This window comes from Bos indicus, chromosome 15 (assembly GCF_029378745.1).
Source record: "Bos indicus isolate NIAB-ARS_2022 breed Sahiwal x Tharparkar chromosome 15, NIAB-ARS_B.indTharparkar_mat_pri_1.0, whole genome shotgun sequence".
Taxonomy (NCBI): domain Eukaryota; kingdom Metazoa; phylum Chordata; class Mammalia; order Artiodactyla; family Bovidae; genus Bos; species Bos indicus.
In genome coordinates this window covers 74,022,154-74,042,847 of record NC_091774.1, presented here as the reverse complement: position 1 = coordinate 74,042,847, position 20,694 = coordinate 74,022,154, and the positions used below count along the sequence as shown (strand labels likewise).

Here is a 20,694-nt window from a genome sequence, read left to right as displayed (position 1 = left end):
ATGACAAGAGACACAGACAGAGCACATTAGAAACCTCTCTTGTGTAGCCCCACAGCTCAATGTCCCAAGTATCAGGAAGAGCAAAAAGGTGACCGTTGCGTTTTTCTTCAGCAGGAGAAAAGTGCCCTTTAAAGCCACGTCATAACTGTGATTCATGATTTTGCACTTTCAAGTTTCACCTGTTAGGCTACAGTAAGTATTTGGGGAAAAAGCTCTAAGGACGAAGTCCCAAGATCTCCTTCCATTCTTAATGAATGATTGTGAAACACTTCTCTGAAAGTCAGAAACATCATAAAAAAAAAAAAGTGGTTTTCCTTCTATTTGCCTTTCGACGGTGAGAAATGACAGATGAGTATCTGAACAAGTCTGGAGATAGATGAATTACAGCAGAAGAGTATATCATTCTTGCATTATAGCTTAAAGTGAAAGACTAAAAAGTAAAGGATTAGAAATTAAAAACCAAGGACCTGGAGGGGGATAGTGGTGGCAGAGAAGCCATATCTGTGACTGTCAGATCACACAGGCGCCTATTTTTCTTTTGGAAAACAAATTTTGATCATGTGTCAAAGTGTCAGTCGCTTAGCCATGTGTCTGACTCTTCGCAACCCCATGGACTGTAGCCCGCCAGGCTCCTCTGTCCATGGGGATGCTCCAGGCAAGAATACTGGAGTGGGTTGCCATTTCCTTCTCCAGGGGATCATCCGACTCAGGGAGTGAACCTGGTCTTCTGCCTTGCAGGTGGATTCTTTACTGTATGAGCCACAAGGGAAGCATGTGTGTGTTGGCTCAGTTGTGACTGACTCTTTGCAGTCCCACGGACTGCACCCCGCTAGGCTCTTCTGCCCATGGCGGGGAATTTTAGGCAAGACTACTAGAGTGGGGTTGCTATTTCCTACTCCAAGGGATCTTCAGGTTCTTTACCACTGGCACCACCTGGGAAGCCCAGTAACGATTTACCTAAGCATTAAATGTCACATTTGAATGTACTCACAGCACTGGGTGATACTAGGCTGTACAAAAGTAACTGTGGTTTTGCACTGCTGAACTCTGCCAGTTGATATTACAATACATTCTCAAATAAATGTATTTATTCATCATTTTTATATGAATTTCTCACTTTATGTTTTTTTTTGGCTAATGACTTACTAGTTACTGCTTATTTTATATTTATTTTAGACTACAGAAATGTTAGACAAAAAAGCAAATTCAACCATTTTTTCATTCAAGTTCAAAATGGGTCGTAAAGCAGCAAAGACAACTCACAACATCAACAATGCATTTGGCCCAGGAACTGCTAACAAACGTACAGTGCAGTGGTGGTTCAACAAGTTTTGTAAAGGAGATGAGAGCCCTGAAGATGAGGAACGTAGTGACTGGCCACTGGAAGCTGACAACGACCAACCGAAGGCAATCACTGAAGCTGATTCTCTTATAACCATATGAGAAGTAGCTGAAGAACTCAACTTCAACCATTCTACAGTCATTCGGCATTTGAAGCAAATTGGAAAGGTGAAAAGCTAGATAAATGGGTGCCTCATGAACTGACTGAAAATAAAAAAAATCATAGTTTTGAAGTGCTGAACCAACAATTTCTCAATCGGATTGTGACACGTGATGAAAAGTGGATTTTATGACGGCTCTAACCACTGAGTAGCGATGAACAGCTCACTGGTTGGACAGAGAAGAAGCTCCAAAGCACTTCCCAAAGCCAAACTTGCACTAAAAAGTGATGGTCCCTGTTTGGTGGTCTGCTGCCCATCTGATTTAACATAGCTTTCTGAATCTTGGTGAAACCATTACATCTGAGAAGTATGCTGAGCAAATCGATGAGATGCATGGGAAACTGCAATGCCTGCAGCTGGTGTTGGTCAAAAGAATGGGCCCGATCTTCGTCACAACAACGCCCAACTGCGCGCTGCACAACCAGTGCTTCAAAGGCTGAGTGAACTGGCCTCATCTGCCGTATTGACCTGACCTCTAGCCAGCCAACTACCACTTCAATATCTCAACAACTTCTGCAGGGAAAACGCTTCCACAACCAGCAGGAGGCAGAAAACGCTTTCCAAGAGTTTGTCAAATCCCAAAGCACGGATTTTTATGCTACAGGAATAAACAAACGTGTTTCTCATTGGCAAAAATGTGTTGATTGTAATGGTTCCTATTATGATTAGTAAAGATGTGTTTGCGCCTAGTTGTAATGATTTAAAATTCATGGCCTGAAACCACAATTACTTTTGTACCAACCCAATACTTTCTGACATGTATAGTAAGCATGACCTCTTGATACCATTTTGCCCAGGAGTCAAAGAGCTTTGACCTTGTTAGGGAACCATGTGTTGATAGAGATACAGAGCCACTATTTAGCTCCACTTGATAGTCATTCTCTGGGAAGAGGAATGTATTACCAGATACTGTGTCTTTGGTGGAGATCTGGCTGGCTGAACAGGTCTCCTCATGTTCCACGTGTGTTGTTGCAGAAGATGTATATTCAGTAGAAGCCTACATTCCTATTACAGGACACTTCTCTGAATAAGAGTGTATAAGTAACTTTTTTCCTTTATCGGAACATCCAAACATGTTCTAAAAGTTTTTTTTTTTTTCTTTTAAAAGAGAATGTTGCCTCAAAGAGATGTATGTACCCAATCAAGCTGTCTTTGCAGCAATGGGAATACAGGAAGTCTTTCTGGATCTGATGACTCCCCTTCAGATTCTGTAATTTCAGAAAGTGCTACTCAGTCATTTCCCTCATTGTACCAAAAAAACATAAAGGACTCAAAGCCTTTCCTAACTTACTAGTTTAGAGAGAGGGGAACTGCATACTTTGGGAGTCACTTTCCATTTCCCAATTCTACACTATCATACATCTGAGGTTATTTTCAACAAGGCTACGTACGCCAGAAACTGAAGACTCTCTGTCTCAAGAGAGCTTTAGCTCTCAAGAAATTTAACAAGCAACCTGGGGAGACAGTAAAGAAAGACAACAAACACTAATGAACTGGTCTACTGTGCCCAGCAGGTGCTTCAGAGAATTAGCTTTGAGTGGGGAGATCTTGAATTGTGAAGAATACGTAGGACTTAAAAACACAACTTTAAAAAGGGGAAATTACAAGGAAGGGCACCAGTATTTCTTCAGCACTTTTGCATTTTTTTCCCCATTTATGCCTCAAAAACACCCTATGAAATATTATTTTTTTTAATTTTTAAACTTTACATAATTGTATTAGTTTTGCCAAATATCAAAATGAATCCACCACAGGTATACTGAAATATTATTAATTTTACAGACAAAGAAACTGATTCTCCATGAGATTAAGTAACTTGTCTGAGGTCAAATGTAAGTAAGTGGTAGATCTGGAATGTGAATCAGTTCTATTTTACTACAAAGCTTCTTGGCTTCCCCCCAGTCAATACTACCTCTTTAAGCAAAAAAAAAAAAAAAAAAAAAAAGGTCAAGAAGTTGGCATTCTAGGTAGGGAGGAATAATGTGCTGAGCAAAGCAACAAGAATAGGGATTCTCATTTGTGATTGGGAGGTCATGAGAAGTACAATTTGACAGAGATGGAAAGGGTCGAGTGTGTGTGGGCCCTGGAGGGCTACCAGGAAAGAAGCCATAAAGAGCAATGGTAGCTACTTTCTTTCTCCAGATTCTCCTGAGATGCCAGAGGTTGCAGTTGCCTCCACTTCTGTCTTCACCACTGAGCCCTTGTAGGTAAATGTGGGAAACAAGCACACGAGCGTTAAAATAAAACAAAGCAACGACAACAACTCCATACACCCAACTGTCTGAACTTTACTATGAAGAATAGCATGTCTCTTAGAAGCAATTTTTAATTAGGATATAAATAAGCATGACTAGTAAAAGCCGAGAGGAAAGAAAATGATGACAATGATACTGATAATTTAAAACATACACTGTTTCTAGTGAATGTTCTCTGTCTTTAACTTTGGTGAATTTGCCTCTAAAGCATTATTTACCTTGACACAAGCCGGGTAAAGCAAAAGGACAGACCATTTAACTCTGGAACCCGGTGAAATCCTAGCTGTGTTTCCTGCAGTTGATTTCGTCCTCCAACCTTTGCATCTCTTATTTTTCTCTCCCACCCTCTATTATAAAAATTTAATTGGTTTCATCTTTTTAAATGTCTGCAATATTTAAAAATGCTTTATAGGTCATTTATAAGATATGATATGCATAAGATCCTGAAGCTAAAATTAGTCCTTCTGCATGACCTTAAAGCAGACACCCTCTTGAAGCAAGCCTCATGAATTCTAAGAATGTCCTGCCCTCCAACTCAGGAAATCGGGCCAGCACCTCTGAGGGAGAGGGTATAAAAGGGGATCAGGGAGAAATAGGGGAATTAAAGGAATAAGTAGTTTATTTTAAGCTATTTCTTGGAAGTAGCCAAAATCAAAATGATCAAGTAAAAATTACATGTTTTAAAATTAGAACTGTTGATTTGAATTTTCTTAGGTTGATGGTTAAAACGAGACTGGTTTAGTATTCTGGTGTGATTTCCATGATTAACTAGTCTAATCACAGAAAGTCATATTGCCTAATTCCTGAATGACTCCTTCCAGTTGCCAGAGGCAGAACTGAAGAACTTCAGAAAAAATAAACGTATCTATTCTTTGGACTATAGTACAGGTCTACTCCAGCTAAAGAGGAACTGAAAACAGTTGCCTATATAAGAAAAATATTGCTTGTCTTCTCAGCAAAGGTAGAGATAATGTTCTCATTAAAGAAATACAAGGAAATATTGAAGAAGGAAAAATGGAAAGATACCTAAAAAGTAATAAGTATCTTCTGTGCATATGGCTATTATTTCTTGCTGATGCAAAAATGAAGAGATTCTGTGGCTTAGACTAACCTTGATAGGCTTTTTTTTGGGGGGGGGACTTCATGATTTAAATGAAATGCTTTATATAACAAGGTCCCAGATGAAAATGGAAACACTGTCCTCTGCTTAATGTTCTGTATTTGCTTGCAAAGAATTTAGCACCCAATTCAAATCCTGGCAGTCTGGTTTTTCTTAGAATTAAGAGAGGACATGCAGGAGATATAAGAGATGTAGGTTCGATTCCTGGGTGGGGAAGATTCCATGGAGGGCATAGAAACTCACTCCAGTACTCTTGCCTGGAGAATCCCAGGGACAGAGGAGCCTGGCAGGTTTTAGTCCATAGGGTTGCAAAAAGTTGGACACGACTGAAGCAACTTAGCATGCACACAAGCAAGAGAGGATAAGGCAATACCAACTGAGCATTCAGAAAACTAAGATCATGTCATCTGGTCCCATCATTTCATGGCAAATAGATGGGGAAGCAATGGAAACAGTGAGAGACTTTATTGTTTTGGGCTCCAAAATCACTGCAGATGGTGACTGCAGCCATGAAATTAGAAGATGCTTGCTCCTTGGAAGAAAAGTTATGACCAACCTAGAAAGCATATTAAAAAGCAGAGACATTACTTTGTCAACAAAGGTCCATCCAGTCAAAGCTATGGTTTCTCCAGTAATCATGTATGGATGTGAGAGTTGGACTATAAAGAAAGTTGAGCACTGAAGATTTGATGCTTTTGAACTGTGGTGTTGGAGAAGACTCTGGAGAGTCCCTTAGACTGCAAGCAGATCCAACCAATCTATCCTAAAGGAGATCAGTCCTGAATATTCATTGGAAGGACTGATGCTGAAGCTGAAACTCCAATACTTTGGCCACCTGATGTGAAGAGCTGACTCATTTGAAAAGACCCTGATGCTGGGAAAGACTTAAGGCGGGAGAAGGGGAAGACAGAGGATGAGATGGTTGGATGGCATCACTGACTCAATGGACATGAGTTTGAGTAAACTCCGGGAGGTGGTGATGGACAGGGAAGCCTGGCGTGCTACAGTCCGTGGGTTCACAAAGAGTCGGACACGACTGAGCAACTGAACTGAACTGACTGAACTGAGCATGAAACTTCAAAGAGAGTATTTCTGGTTCTGGAACAGCTATGAGATCTTATCAACATCCTTTTTTTGCAGTTAGAGTACTGCCTGTATAAATTGGGTTATTAATATTAACCTCCCCTACAAGGGTATGCTGGATAACGACTAAATATTTAATACACCATGTCTAAGCCTAAGTCTCCTAAGGGAGAAAGGCACAATTTATTCTGTGCTAAACAGATTTTCAGAGTAAACTAAGTTCTCGGGAACTCCTATCATGACTAGGGTTAAAGAAATCTCCTACTTTCTCTTGTTAATTCTGTTTACAAAGGTCTTAGAAGATTATTTTTCAACTGGAGTTGGGAAACCACCTACTTATTAAAAAGAATTCTTCTCTTTTGAATCTCTTAAGTTGGTAAAGAGATTCCTGGGTGGATTAGGAATCCTTTAGGGTTCCTTACGGTTTGTTATAATGAAGACATGCTACAAAACTGAGGCATCAACATTTTGTAAGAGCAAGTAACTAATTTTCTATTTATTTCTCTAGTAAGAAATCTATCTTTTAGGAAAAATGGTAAGATAAATTGTGAAGTGGACAAAAGTGTATCTTTGAATTAATCACCATTGCTAAGCAAGATTATTATTTTTTAAATTAAATTTTATTGCAGTACAGTTGCTTTACAAAGATTACTTTAAAATACCACCAGGAAAATTTAACTGTGGGCGGCATGTGGGGCTTGGGACCACACTGAGCACAGGTAATAATGAAGAAGAAGCCTTACTGCAAATGGATTCCTTTATGATTTCTACCTCAAAGTCTTATAGACCTTGTTCTAAAAAGAAGCATTCCATGGCATTAACGCAAATCCTGCCTAGATACAGCCTTACCATATGAACTTGGGCAAATCGACTCTCTTCTCTGCATCTAGGTTCTTTACCTGAAATAGATAAGCTACTGTCCAACAATAAGAGGAGTCTGAGTCAACACCACTGCTGAAACCACGGTGAACATAAGCACACAGAGCTCCTTGAATTTAAGTGACCCTGAGACAAGAGAATCTGCCTCGCCTCCTCTACCCTGGGCTGTCCTCTGCTTAGAAAGATGAGAGAAAGCATTTCAACAGTCGCAATGGCTCAGACTTGTTCTCATTCAGCAGTTCCTGCTAAATGAGATTCTTACAGGAGGTTTAAAAGTAATGGCTATGTACTGGCTGACCTTAACTGCCAGAGAGAAAACAGATCATATTAAAGACTTGAAATCAGCAGCCTCAGGATTATATAGGCATTCCCTCATGGTGAGGTGAATGAGTCAGAAGTGAGTCTAAAAAAGAAAAACTAGCAAAGAAAAGTATGTGACCTCAAAATGAAATGAGAGCAGGGGTGGGGAGATAAGAGAGAAATTCTTTTCTACTATATATTCTAGAGTTAAATTCTCTCCTGGGGAACAGTGTTCCCACACGGTGGGGGAATCTGATGTGTACTGGTGTGTACAGACGTACACGCCCTGCCTCCTTTTAGAGGAGGAGAAGGAGAACGAGCCATAAATCTGGTCTCCTTGTCCTGCATGTGGCATTCCCTAAGTGGCTAACGTGTAGGGTGCCAAGTCAGCACCAGCTGAGACATAGACACCATGACACGTAGGCTGTGAAAAACGGCTCCAGTGGTGGAATCTAAGCTCTCCAGCGCTGTAACTTCCTCCAGAAATGGGGAAGATTAGGTTAGATCCCTAAACAAGGGAATTTAAACATTAAGTTTACTAGGAAAGATTTCCCCATGCAGCAACTACATAAAGAAGTTAACTGTCATAGGTGCCATTATTAGTATTAAATTTAAAAGTCTGTTTTACTTCAGCCTAAGGAAATGGGTTTTGAGCAAGAATGTTGGGCAAACAAATCCAATAGACTTCTCACACTTACCGATTTATCTATGAATGTTAGTTTTTCAATGAGGGTCAACAAGGACATTTGTTTGTAATTTTCATTAAAAACACTGCAGACGGGAGGTGGGAAAATACAGGCTACCTATTAGATGTGTCAGCTTCTAGTGGACAGGTGAGACGACGTAATTCCTTTCCTCTGCCCCCTCCCATGGTGTGGGAGCCGCAGGCCTTAACAGATCTATATATGTATGGCAGGAAGTGCTCTGTGCATACAGCTCATTACCGTCTATTACCAGGTATTCTCAGTAGCTCAAACTTGAAATGCCATTAGATAACTTGCCAAATGAGCACATTCTCAGGGCTAAACATTGGGAGGAGGGTGTGCAATACATGGGCCAGCATATGGAGATGAAAGAAGGAATGGTCCCTGCTCTCAAGGAGTGAGGAAAGTCCTGTAGGAGACCTCTGTCTTGTACACAAATAACTGTAACGGCAAGTCAAGGAGCTGAAGGAGAGACGGTGGGATGACTGCTCATGCACTGCTTATGATTAAGGGATCAGGTAAGGCACGTGGCAGAAGTGGGCCTTGAAGGATGGGCAAGATTAGAATTTTTATTCAGGGAGGGAAGGAGGGCACAAGGGAGAGTTATGGGGGAAAACTACTGAGAACAACACAAGCAAACACATGGAACCAGGAAAGCAGGGTGTATGCGGTAGAGAAAGCAGGCTGTCCACACAGCATCATCGTGTGTCATGCGTCATGGTTTGGTACAATTTCCACTGACGCTGCAAAAGAGAGAATGATATTGAAGTCTCTGTGTTGTCAGTGCGTTTAAATTAAGCACCCATATTTGAGTCAACCACAGCTCCTGTAGGAAGTTGGCTTCATTCAATTCTTAATGCCTAGAGTAAGTCTATACACAAAGGGCAGGGATGAGGGAACAGGGGAGGGCTTAGGAAACTTCCCAGCTACTCACAACCTTTGTGGTTTATATTTACCTCTCTTTTCTCATGCTGAAAGTGTTTATAGTCACCTGCTGGTGTCAAGGAAAAAAATCTAGTGAAAAAAAACCAACAGACCTTAACTCTGGTCCTTTTCCTCATACGGAGGCACAGAGAGAGGCAAAATGGGAAAGGGACCTACCGTTAGAAGCCCTTGTTGCTTCCATATGGCCAGTGTACTGTAAATCAAGTACAAAGCATTAGAAAAATAAATGATAATGTTTCCTTTTGCTTTATGTCACCAAACGAAATTGGCCTGGAGGCATTCACCTCAGTTGCCACTCTGCACATAACATACTTTCCAGGACTCTGCTCTTTCCCAGGTTTTAACATTTATGGTTTTTAGGCAGTGTACAGTGAGAGATGGTGACTTGTTTGGTTAAGTTTTCCTATAGTTGTATTTCATGTCATCAAGGGAAACTGGCTGTATTATCACAGGTGTATCAGGAATCAGAAGACTTGATTGACACCACACTCCCTGTCAGCTGCTACTACTCTTTCTCCTAAAATGTGATATGCTTTCTTTTTTTTAAAAATATTCATCGCTTTGGATATTTGTGATCTCACTGGGTTATTAAGTAATGCCTGACAGCTAAAGCAGTTTAAACTGCTTTGAGAGTGGCAAATTTTGAATGTCAAATTTAGATTTGTTGTTATAAAAATCAACTAAGTGAGAAATCCAAAGCTGTGTTATTTTCAACAGCTAAGAATTCTGATTTAAATTTCTCCTGTATTTTAAATATCATAATTAAATAGACTTTGATGGTTAAGAAAAAGTAACAGATTACTGACATTTTCTTGGTCAAAGAACACAACAGTTTAGTATGAAACAAATTCAACTACTAGTAATGCCTAACAATGAAAGAAAAAAAGGGAGGAAAAACCCAAACCAGCACATATATGACCACACACATGTACATGCCAGGTTTCCTCAGTCATGAGTATTTTAAATCTCACCAGTGCTCTTTTCTAGTGATTATCAGGCCCAACTACTGCATTTCCATTAGGCCATGGAACTGAGTTAAAAAAAAAAAAAATCATTCAATGATTATATTTGTAAAGGGGTTTAAGTCCGTGGTACTCAACTATTTTAAACAAGAACTCCAAAACTGGTGAAAAGTGAAAGTCACTCAGTCATGTCCAACTCTTTGCGACCCCATAGAATAGTCTATGGAATTCTCCAGGCCAGAATACTGGAGTGGGTAGCCTTTCCCTTCTCGAGGGGATATTCCCAACCCAGGGATTGAACCCAGGTCTCCCACACTGTGGGCGGATTCTTTACCAGCTGAGCCACCACAGTAATTCATTTCAACTAGTTGGTTCACAATGTACAGAAAGAATTTTCTGAGGTATAGGTCACTAAAAGAAAAAAAAAAAAAGCCCTCTCTAATGTAGCATGGATTTGTAGTACATGTGAGAGAGGGAGAGGAAGTTCTGCCAACTAGAATAATTTTTTGAATAGGGAAGAGTCATGCAAATGCTTGCTATATGAGATAGCAAAGCTTAACGTCACAAACTGAAGTATCTCCAAAAACATCTGCTACCATGAACGGGTACTGAAGATACAGAAAGAAAGATAGCATCCAATGAACTTGCCTAACTTCCTTCACACAAGGTATTCATAACAAGGTGTTAGCCCCCTTCAGCTCCTATCAGGAGACATGTACAACTGCAGTGACAAACCACATTAAACGCATCTTGTTCAGTAATTAACGAGGGCTGGATAAAACAGACCCCACCTTGCTCATCCATTTTTCTTGCTGGTGTGTACCATCACTGTGACCTCAGTGATGTGAGTGTTGGAAAAAGTTCCTGATGCAGAATGGAGTCTAAACACAAAGGGTGATGTCTCAGTAGAACTTTCCAATCCTATCTGCAGAGAAGCGATCACAAAATATGATGAACAATGCCTTCCAGGGGGTTATTTCCATACTACATACACAGCATAAAGGAGGAAGACTTAATTTACATGACCTAGACTTAATTTAAAAGACGCTTACTCCTTGGAAGGAAAGTTATGACCAACCTAGACAGCATATTCAAAAGCAGAGACATGACTTTGCCAACAAACGTCCGTTCTAGTCAAGGCTATGGTTTTTCCTGTGGTCATGTATGGATGTGAGAGTTGGACTGTGAAGAAGGCTGAGTGCCGAAGAATTGATGCTTTTGAACTGTGGTGTTGGAGAAGACTCTTGAGAGTCCCCTGGAATGCAAGGAGATCCAACCAGTCCATTCTAAAGGAGATCAGTCCTGGGTGTCCTTTGGAAGGAATGATGCTAAAGCTGAAACTCCAGTACTTTGGCCATGATGCTGGGAGGGATTGGGAGCAGGAGGAGAAGGGGATGACAGAGGATGAGATGGCTGGACAGCATCACTGACTTGATGGACGTGAGTCTGAGTGAACTCCGGGAGTTGGTGATGGACAGGGAGGCCTGGCGTGCTGCGATTCATGGGGTCGCAAAGAGTCGGACATGACTGAGCGACTGAACTGAACTGAACTGAGACTTAATTTACAAACTCAAAAATATAATTCACTTTCTTTTGGACATGCAAAGAAACATGGAAAACACTGGCAAAGACCATTCGCACACCTGAAGTTGTTACAAACTCTGTAACTCAGAGAGATTATCTTAATAACTTTGCAACTTCTTAAAGAAAAGCATTCTATAACTGAATGACAAGCTGCAGTGTGAAGCTGACTTCAGTAAGTGCGACTGCAGTGTCTCACGTAACCATATAGTTGCTGCTCTCGTTCTCAGTCCTCTTAGAGCAAGACAGCCAAGCTGCAGTGACTCAGTTCCAATAGTCCCAGAAACAGAGGATAAAACCACTTGCCCAGTGTTTATTACATACAGGGGCTTAGAATACCCTCCTGACAAATGCCTTACTTCTTCACGAACCTGCCAAATTAAAAAATTTTTTTTACCTACTTTCTTATGTTTCCATAACAAGTGAAGTTTTTAAGTCTTTCTTCAGTTCAGTTCAGTCACTCAGTCGTGTCCAACTCTTTGCGACCCCGTGAACTGCAGCATGCCAGGTTTCCCTGTCCATCACCAACTCCCAGAGTCCACCCAACCGCATGTCCATTGAGTCGGTGATGCCATCCAACCATCTCATCCTCTGTCATCCCCTTCTCCTCCCACCTTCAATCTTTCCCAGCATCAGGGTCTTTTCAAATGAGTCAGCTCTTCACATCAGGTGGCCAAAGTATTGGAGTTTCAGCTTCAGCATCAGTCCTTCCAATGAACACTCAGGATTGATTTCCTTTAGGATGGACTGGTTGGATCTGCTTGCAGTCCAAGGGACTCTCAAGAGTCTTCTCCAACACCACAGTTCAAAAGCATCAATTCTTTGGTGCTCAGCTTTCTTTATAGTCCAACTCTCACATCCATACATGACTACTAGAAAAACCATAGCCTTGACTAGACGGACCTTTGTTGGCAAAGTAATGCCTCTGTTTTTTAACATGCTGTCTAGGTTGGTCATAACTTTTCTTCCAAGGAGTAATGTCTTTTTATTTCATGGCTGCAGTCACCACTACTATTTACATGCTATCTAAAGAATGATTCTTGGCATCATTAACTATTTGCTTTAAAGTTATTTTAGTTACACAGTGACAGGATGAAACACAAGTTATATAGTTTAGAATCATGCCATTAACTCCAAATTAATCCAACTGTATACAGAACACTCACTTTAAATATTTCTATTATCCTAGAATTTATTGTTTTAGTATAGATATCTTGCTATTGTACAGAAAATACTTTTGATAAACTGAGATCACCAACTGATTTTCTAAACTGTTAAACCCAGAGCTTTTCACACTATTCATTCATCCATTACTGTTGTAATTTTTCCATAGGTATCTGTACCTTTATTTATGCAATGTTTTTCTTTAAATGGACTCATTGTTTAATCTTACAATAATTTATGTTAAAAGGGAAAATAAATATCACTTTTCAAGAATGACAGGTTTGATGCGCTGGTTATATAATTCTTCCAATGCCAATCAGAATAAGTTACGAATACTAAAATTAAAAAATGTTACTCAATACCACCTAATAGCTTGTGCACCTCTGGTGGTATCTGTATTTTAGAAGCCAATACAAAGCATACTGTTAATTTCTTTTTCCTTCTCAAACCCTCTGTTCCTCTGACGTTCAAGACCTAGCTCCCTCTTGGTTCTCCCAGGCCCCTCTCTTTACTCACTCTTTCCCTGGCTCTGCTCCTTAAATGTGAGTATTTTCTAAGACTCTATTCTTGTACTTTTCTTCTCACCATGAACCTTCTGATGGAACCAGTGGCATCTTGGAATGAACATGTCTACACTGAACTTATTTTCCAGCCCTACATCAATGCATGGATAATTTCTTTTCCACATTCCTCGTCTTAATGACACTGACAATTATCCAGTTAGCAAAATTAGAAACCTCTAAAGTCAATTCACATTTTTAGTCTAGTGTTTTCAGCCCTTCCTTTCTCAATGTTATCTCTAATTCCTCTGCCCCTCTTCATACTCATTTGACAACTGGCCTCTTATTCCACTGAGAAGTAATCAGAAGTCTCACCATACCGACATCTCTACCCATACGCTGCACCTTCTCCTACCTAAGGACCCCCTCTACGCTACCTTTGTGCCTTGGGTCCCATCCCCTTCTGTTTATTCAAGAGCTTTGCTTTTATAATTTTTTCTGCATCTTCAATTACTTCCTCTTTACTGGATCACTCCTATAGGAACAAAATGCAGTACCTCTTATTTTTAGAACAATAAAACCCAAACCAAATATCTTTGAGCCCACATCCCTGTCCAGCAACCACCCCGTTTTTCTGCTCCTTACCATAGTAAAACTTCTTGGAAGGGTTGGTAGCCATCTTCACCTCCTCATCTCCTCCACAAACCATTAAAAAAAACCTTTGAGAAGATGCCAGTGACCTCTGTGTTCCAAAATCCAATGCTTTACTCTGTCTTCATCCAACTCAAGCTCATAGGATACGCCCACGTAACGTAAGAACGATGATAATATAATTAACCACTCCCTGAAACATTTTCTTCACTCGGCTTCTGGAACAGAATACTTGCGTGTTTTTTTTTTATCTTACTGGCTACTCCTGTACTGTTCTTCCTCTTCTTGACCACTAACTGTTGGCTGGAATGCCTAGTAATTAATCATTGATGTACTTTCCTTTTTATGCAATCACTGAGGTAACATCATCCAATTTTGTGATTTTAAACACATTCATAGGTCCACGGCTCACAGATTTTCATCTCTAGCCTGGGCTCTTCCTTGGCCACAATGACAGTTGTGTACAGCAACAGATAAGCAGTTGCTATACATCCAACTGCTTATCCAATACCCTCACATAAGCATTCAGTAGGCAACTGAAACTTAATGTGTTTAAAACCAAACTTCTTTTTCTCCCTAAGCCTGCTCCTCCCTCAGACTTTACTGTCTCATTAAATAGTATCACAAGTACAGCTACCAGATCTTCTCTGTGAAACCCAAGATTATACAGCAATCTAATGATGCAAAATTCAGAAGCAAACAAAGTGACGTGCTGAACGGAAGGGGCCATTTTAGGTGTGCTCTTAGGGCTCATCATGACTGTCCCCCATAATAGAGCTCAGATCCAAGTTTTATATAGGGATGTATGTATCTCTCTTGAGGGCTGACACAAGAAATGAAGATTATATCTTCATAAAATGACTCAATAATCTACACATGAATTCTTTCAGTCTTAGAAGTGTACTAGTTTATGACTTGGGGATAAAAGAATTATGCATGAGGCCTTGGAAGGCAGAGGACTCAGATTTCAGTCTCTGTGCTACCAATGACTGGCTCTTTGACTTGAGTAAATCATCACCTTTACTTCTCAATTCATAAAAAGGGGACTTTCTTATCCTTCCTGACACCATCACATAGATACAAAGGATTATTTGGTGACCAAATAATTAAAGCCTTTTAAGTAAAAAAATATAGAAATGTAGACACCTTAAAAACTATGTGTTTCAGACTGTTGTCTTTCTTTCTTTTTTAGAGCATATATATTCACTAACTCTCATCAAGAATGTGATAAAGCAAAGGTCCTTAATTGCTGGTAGCATATCTCGGATAGTCCACAGGAGGGCAGCAAAATGCAGGATTTTTTCTTTAAATGCTGAACTCCACGTAAAATTGCTTTAAGGTACAAGTTATATAAATCTACAGAAATTTAGGTAGAAGATCACAGGCTAAAACTAGCAGGCAATGGAACAAGTTATCAAAGGAGATAAGATTTAGGTAAATAGTAAAGAGATGCTAAAAATACAGAAACACTATAAAGACAACACAGGATAATTCTTTCACACACTGGAAAAGATAATACAGCTCATGTAGGGACTCCCTTGGCGGTCCAGGGGTTGAGACTTCACCTTGCAATGCAGGAGGTGCTGATCCCTGGTGGGGCAGCTAAGCGCCCACATGCCTCACAGCCAAAAAGTCAAAACACAAAACAGAAGCAATATTGTAACAAAGTCAATAAAGATTTAAAATGGTCTACATCAAAAAATAAAAATCTTTAAAAAGAAAAAGATCATGTACATGATTTGGAAATTCTTTTTTCTATAATGGAACAAGCTTTCAAATACATATTATAGAGAAACATATATAAAAATTCTAAGTATGTACTGCTGCTAAGTCACTCTGGTCGTGTCCGACTCTGTGTGACCCCATAGACGGCGGCCCACCAGGCTCCCCCGTACCCGGGACTCTCCAGGCAAGAACACTGGAGTGGGTTGCCATTTCCTTCTCCAATGCATGAAAGGGAAAAGTGAAAGGGAAGTCGCTCAGTCGTGTCCGACTCTTCGCGACCGCATGGACTGCAGCCTACCAGGCTCCTCCATCCATGGGATTTTCCAGGCAAGAGTACTGGAGTGACGTGCCATTCTAAGTATACTTAGTTAAATTACTAAAGTCTGAGTTCTGTATAATATTTATTCATTTTTCTGAAGACCTGGGCCAATAATTTTAAGTAGGCATGTGTCTCAGTAAATTAAGAAAAGATAAGCAATCAGAAATTAGGGGTTGATGTTTAAATTATATTCAGCTAATAACAATGCCATTGTTAGTGGCATACTTATAAGCATGTAATGAAGTCTAATAAACATAACCTACCATTGGTCTTATGTTTTCTAGTATAAGAAAAGCAATACTGAATGAAGAATACTAAAAGTAAAATTATGCATATCAGAGATATAATAACAGAAAAACATATATTGCTTAAGTAGTAGAAAGCATCTTTGTTAGATATAACTTTTTAATTTTCAAATCAGTGAAGCTAAAGAATGAAAGGATTTAGAAGTCTGGAGTAATAAATGTGTGGAAAATCCACTATCATAAGTATTACAGATACAATATTCACATTATGCTTATACTGCTATTAAAATTATTTTCCATCTTTCATCATTAGAGAAGATAATAATTACTGCTTCATGAAAGTTCATTTTCTGTGAGACACTGTTATTTTCATTTTTTTACAAAAGTCATTTTTTAGGGTTCTCATGAGCACTCATGAGAACTTATTTGTATTCAAAGCCACGATAAGTTTGACAGATTCCATTTTACTTTTAAAAAGGCCAAGTATGTTGTTATTGGACTTCCCTGGTGGCTCAGACAGTAAAGCGTCTGCCTACAATGCGGGAGACCCAGGTTCAATCCCTGGGTCGGGAAGATCCCCTGGAGAAGGCAATGGCACCCCACTCCAGTACTTTTGCCTGGAAAATCCCATGGACGGAGGAGCATGGCGGGCTACAGTCCATGGGGTCACAAAGAATCGGACACGACTGAGTGACCTCACTTCACTTCACTTTATGCTGTTATTGAAAAGAGTTTGTTAAAGTGGCCAATTCAGTTCTAGTTAACTATAAAATAACAAACCAATAAATGTGGGGAAAAAGTATGTATTTCAAAACTGGCAAAATAAATTGCTTAATCAAAGCTGGAAGCACTAGCTTCTGTTTCACTGTTAACTTGAGAGTGGACAATTAAAAAACCAATCTATTATGTTTTCCTTTCCAGGATCCTTGAAACTGAAATGTTAATATAAAATACCTATAAAAGACAAAGGTTACTAAACAGTATTCAAAGGAGAGAGAGAGATGACGATAAGCAGTTGCTATAAGAACACACGCAACTAATAGTGAGAGTAGTGAAGTCGCTCAGTCGTGTCCGACTCTGCGCGACCCCACAGACTGCAGCCCACCAGGCTCCTCTGTCCATGGGGTTTTCCAGGTGAGAGTACTGGAGTGGATTGCCATTTTCTTTGCATAAATGGCAGCAAATAAGATGACTTCTAGATTAATCAAAGTTTGGGAAAACTGTCAGATAAGTGATTTTTCACTAAATGTCACACTGTTAGCTATAAAGTCTTTAGAAGCAGGAAAACTGTGTGAGCATAATGATAATGTACTTTTAAGCAGAATGAATCAGTATTCAAAGCTAAATATATTACCTGTGCACATATTACAAAAAATACACACTGAAAATCTGTGTGAAAAATGTCCATGATTATATATGAAAAGCAATAAAATACTTGCTGATCTTAAAAGACTGCTGATAATTTTACCATTTAGTTCATACTACCCAAGAGATTATACACTATATTACACTTGCCGGAAAAAGTGTCTAATGTGGATCTTTAAAGAAAATGATTTGTGGAAAATTAAAAATAGTGGTCAGAAAAATAGTTTTAAAACTGTTTTCCAAGAGTACTTAACTATTTTTGATCTTGAAAAACTTATCTGAAAAGCTTTCAGATTGGTAGCTTTTCAAATAGACTTTCATAAGAGAATTTTATAGGTTGGAAAAGGGTGAATAGGGCAGCTTAAATTCTTATCCCAAAAAACTCAATTACAGTACAAATTCCTTCATTATTATACGGAAATAGAATAACAAGTCTTGCTGTCTCTGGAGACGTTGGTATAGTCATAGTAAAACCTTTAGACAGATAATATGTCAAAAAAGTAAGATAACTTAAGATTCTTCAATATTGCAAAAATGAAAAAGTAAAGGGTAGACAGAATCATTTGAAGGTAAAGAAATGCTAATCATTACTCAGAGATCTTGCCTTCTTTTTCATTAAGCATTTAGTAAAGCTCAGAGATAACTGGAATAAATGCAACTTTAGGTTTTAAAATATAAGAAGTTCATCATTTTGATTAGAGGTGTTTGCATCTTTCAATTTCAGCTTTTACAAGTTGGAACTTGGCAAAGCAACCATCAATAAATAAGATTATTGTGGAAACAAGTAATACAAAACCACTGTCAAAGAAAACTTTAATACTGAAATTAGTTCAGTATTATTAATGAGTTTTAAACCTAGAAAATGCTACAGCATACATTTCCATTAGGGGTAATAGTATTTTTTTAGGAGTTAAAAGACACTGGATTCTTTTCTAAACCAATTAACTGCCATGTAAAAAGGTCTATTTTTTTAATTAAAAAAAATTTTTAAACGGGCTCTCTCTGAAAGAATTAAAAACGGTATTCTCTCTTTCCAAGTCAAATTATTCTATTTTATTGTTATTGTATTGGATCCAATAATATTCTTGGAATAAACTGGACTATCAGATACTACAATTTTGAGAAAGATCTGTTTCAAGATAATAGTTTCCTGAACTAGTTGAGATCATGTTCTGGGGGAAAATGCTCAAGACAACTAATTTCCTCTCTTGACATCAGTGACATAAAATAATAATAAATTTCAAAAAACTAAAATACTGGACTTTCCTGGTGGTCCAGTGGTTGAGCCTCCATGCTTCCACTGCAGAGGGCATGGGTTTGGTCTCTGGCTGGGAAAGATCTACATACTGTTCAGGGTGGCAAAAAAAAAAAAAAAGAAACTAAAATGCTAAGAAAAGAAAAGGCTTTTAGAAAAGTTATCCCTGCTGCTGCTGCTAAGTCGCTTCAGTCGTGTCCGACTCTGTGCGACCCCAGAGACAGCAGCCCACCAGGCTCCTCCGTTCCTGGGATTCTCCAGGCAAGAACACTGGAGTGGGTTGCCATTTCCTTCTCCAATGCATGAAAGTGAAAAGTGAAAGAGAAGTCGCTCAGTCGGGTCCGACTCTTAGCGACCCCATGGACTGCAGCCTACCAGGCTCCTCCATCCATGGGATTTGCCAGGCAAGAGTACTGGAAATGGGTTGCCATTGCCTTCTCCTATATAGACATAAAACCCTTCTCCCTAGTAACAGAAAAGAATCAAGAGAGGTGAGGGAGATGAGAGTAAATAAAGAAAACAGGAAATAATCTATTAATATAAGCAGCTCACTGAAAAAAGTGAAAATTTGTTTATAAGGCAGTCCTTGGATGACCTCAAAATTTTAAAGACCACAACATATTTCCTAGTATTACGCAAGAAGATTCTTAACCTTTTGAGTCATATTTTGCATTCATCATGAATTTCTAATGACTTACTTTTACGTAAGACCTACTCTGTGAAAATAATCTCATTTAATTCTCTTCAAAAGTATATGAGATTTTACTGTCTTTCATTTTATAGATTAGGACACACTTTACTGAGAATAGAAAGACAGTAATGGCAGAGCCAGGGCTCCAACATGAATCTGTATGCCTCTAGCACTAGCCACTGCACTATACTGCCTGCCAAAACACTGTCTCAGGCCATCAACAGTCACATACAAATTCTACTGTAGTTTAGACAGGGCTCAACACTGATCTACAACTGAGCTATGGAGTTATGCTGCTGAGTTTTGTTTCTTCACTAGAAAACTGGGCTCTGATATTTAAAACGACCAACTGCCTTCCATTAAAAATCCTAAGGCAGTGTGGTAAAGTGAATCAAGAAAATCAATTTGGATGCCAAATCTGGTAATTATTGATGTCTTTTGGACAAGTTACTTAATAAAGTGTGTGTCACTTAAAAAAAAATCTGATAGAAGGAGCTGGACTAGTCCTCTGGTCAAATACTGGATCTAATTTGAACATTAAAAGAGCAACTACTGTGTGCTCTACAAAAGCAAGGTACTGAGGATCCATATGTATATAAACTGCACCACTCACAATTCAAGTTAAACTCCTTTTTTTTCTTCCCAGTGAAGATTAAGCAAGTAACTAATCAAATATTGTAGACCTATTATATTCAATATCCTAAGATAAACCATAAATAGAAAAGAATATAACAAAGAATATATATATGTATAATTGAATCACTTTGCTATACAGAAAAAATTAATACAACATTGTAAATTAGCTATACTTCAATAAAAAGTAGTGAAGAAAAAAAACACCATGGAACTCTTAGGGAGTTCTAATTGATAAATCTACAATGACCTAGATACTAACTCAAATACTTCTAACCCAGGTAGATACACTTCTGCACATGCGCACATACGCGTGGTGGCAGTGGGAGAAAGCAGAAGAATGCATAGCGGATACCACTTCACGTCAGGTGATTATTTTAAAGGTGCAGTAAAGGTCCGCATCACCTTCACTCAAAGACAAGGGGCTGCATCTCAGAGAATGAGGAGAGAAACACTGCTTCAAATCTCATGGCATAGTTTGAATTCGTGGCAGAAAAAAATTTCCTTTGCCATTCAGTTATTGTAAAACATCAGAGATTTTGAGAGGGGAAAAAAAATCTTACAGCTCACCAATCCCAACTGAATAATATACTTTAATCAGCCTTTCTCAAACTAGGGTTCTGGGAGAGAACTAATAAGCCAAATGCTCCCGAGTATTTATATAGAAAACAATGAGTTAATTTCTTTTCTATGTATCTAGAATTATGCTAGTTAAGTAAAATCCTTGGGAAAATTAAGAAAATGATTTTCTGTGTTCTGTTGATCAAAACAGGAATCCCAACTGAACTCGTTATTTGGCCGGGATTAACGGCTGC

General features: G+C 39.0%; 1 protein-coding gene and 1 long non-coding RNA gene across 8 annotated transcripts in view; both read right to left on the bottom strand.

The window, feature by feature from the left end:
- TTC17 (tetratricopeptide repeat domain 17) overlaps positions 1-20,694 on the bottom strand; it is a 126,975-nt gene that overhangs the window by 50,530 nt on the left and 55,751 nt on the right. The gene's annotated exons all lie outside the window — the stretch shown is intronic.
- LOC139187362 (uncharacterized) lies at positions 3-20,692 on the bottom strand. The gene is made up of 3 exons (XR_011570918.1): positions 13,641-20,692; positions 13,433-13,530; positions 3-10,675 (listed from the first exon to the last, which is right to left on the bottom strand). It is a non-coding gene; the product is annotated as an uncharacterized lncRNA (long non-coding RNA).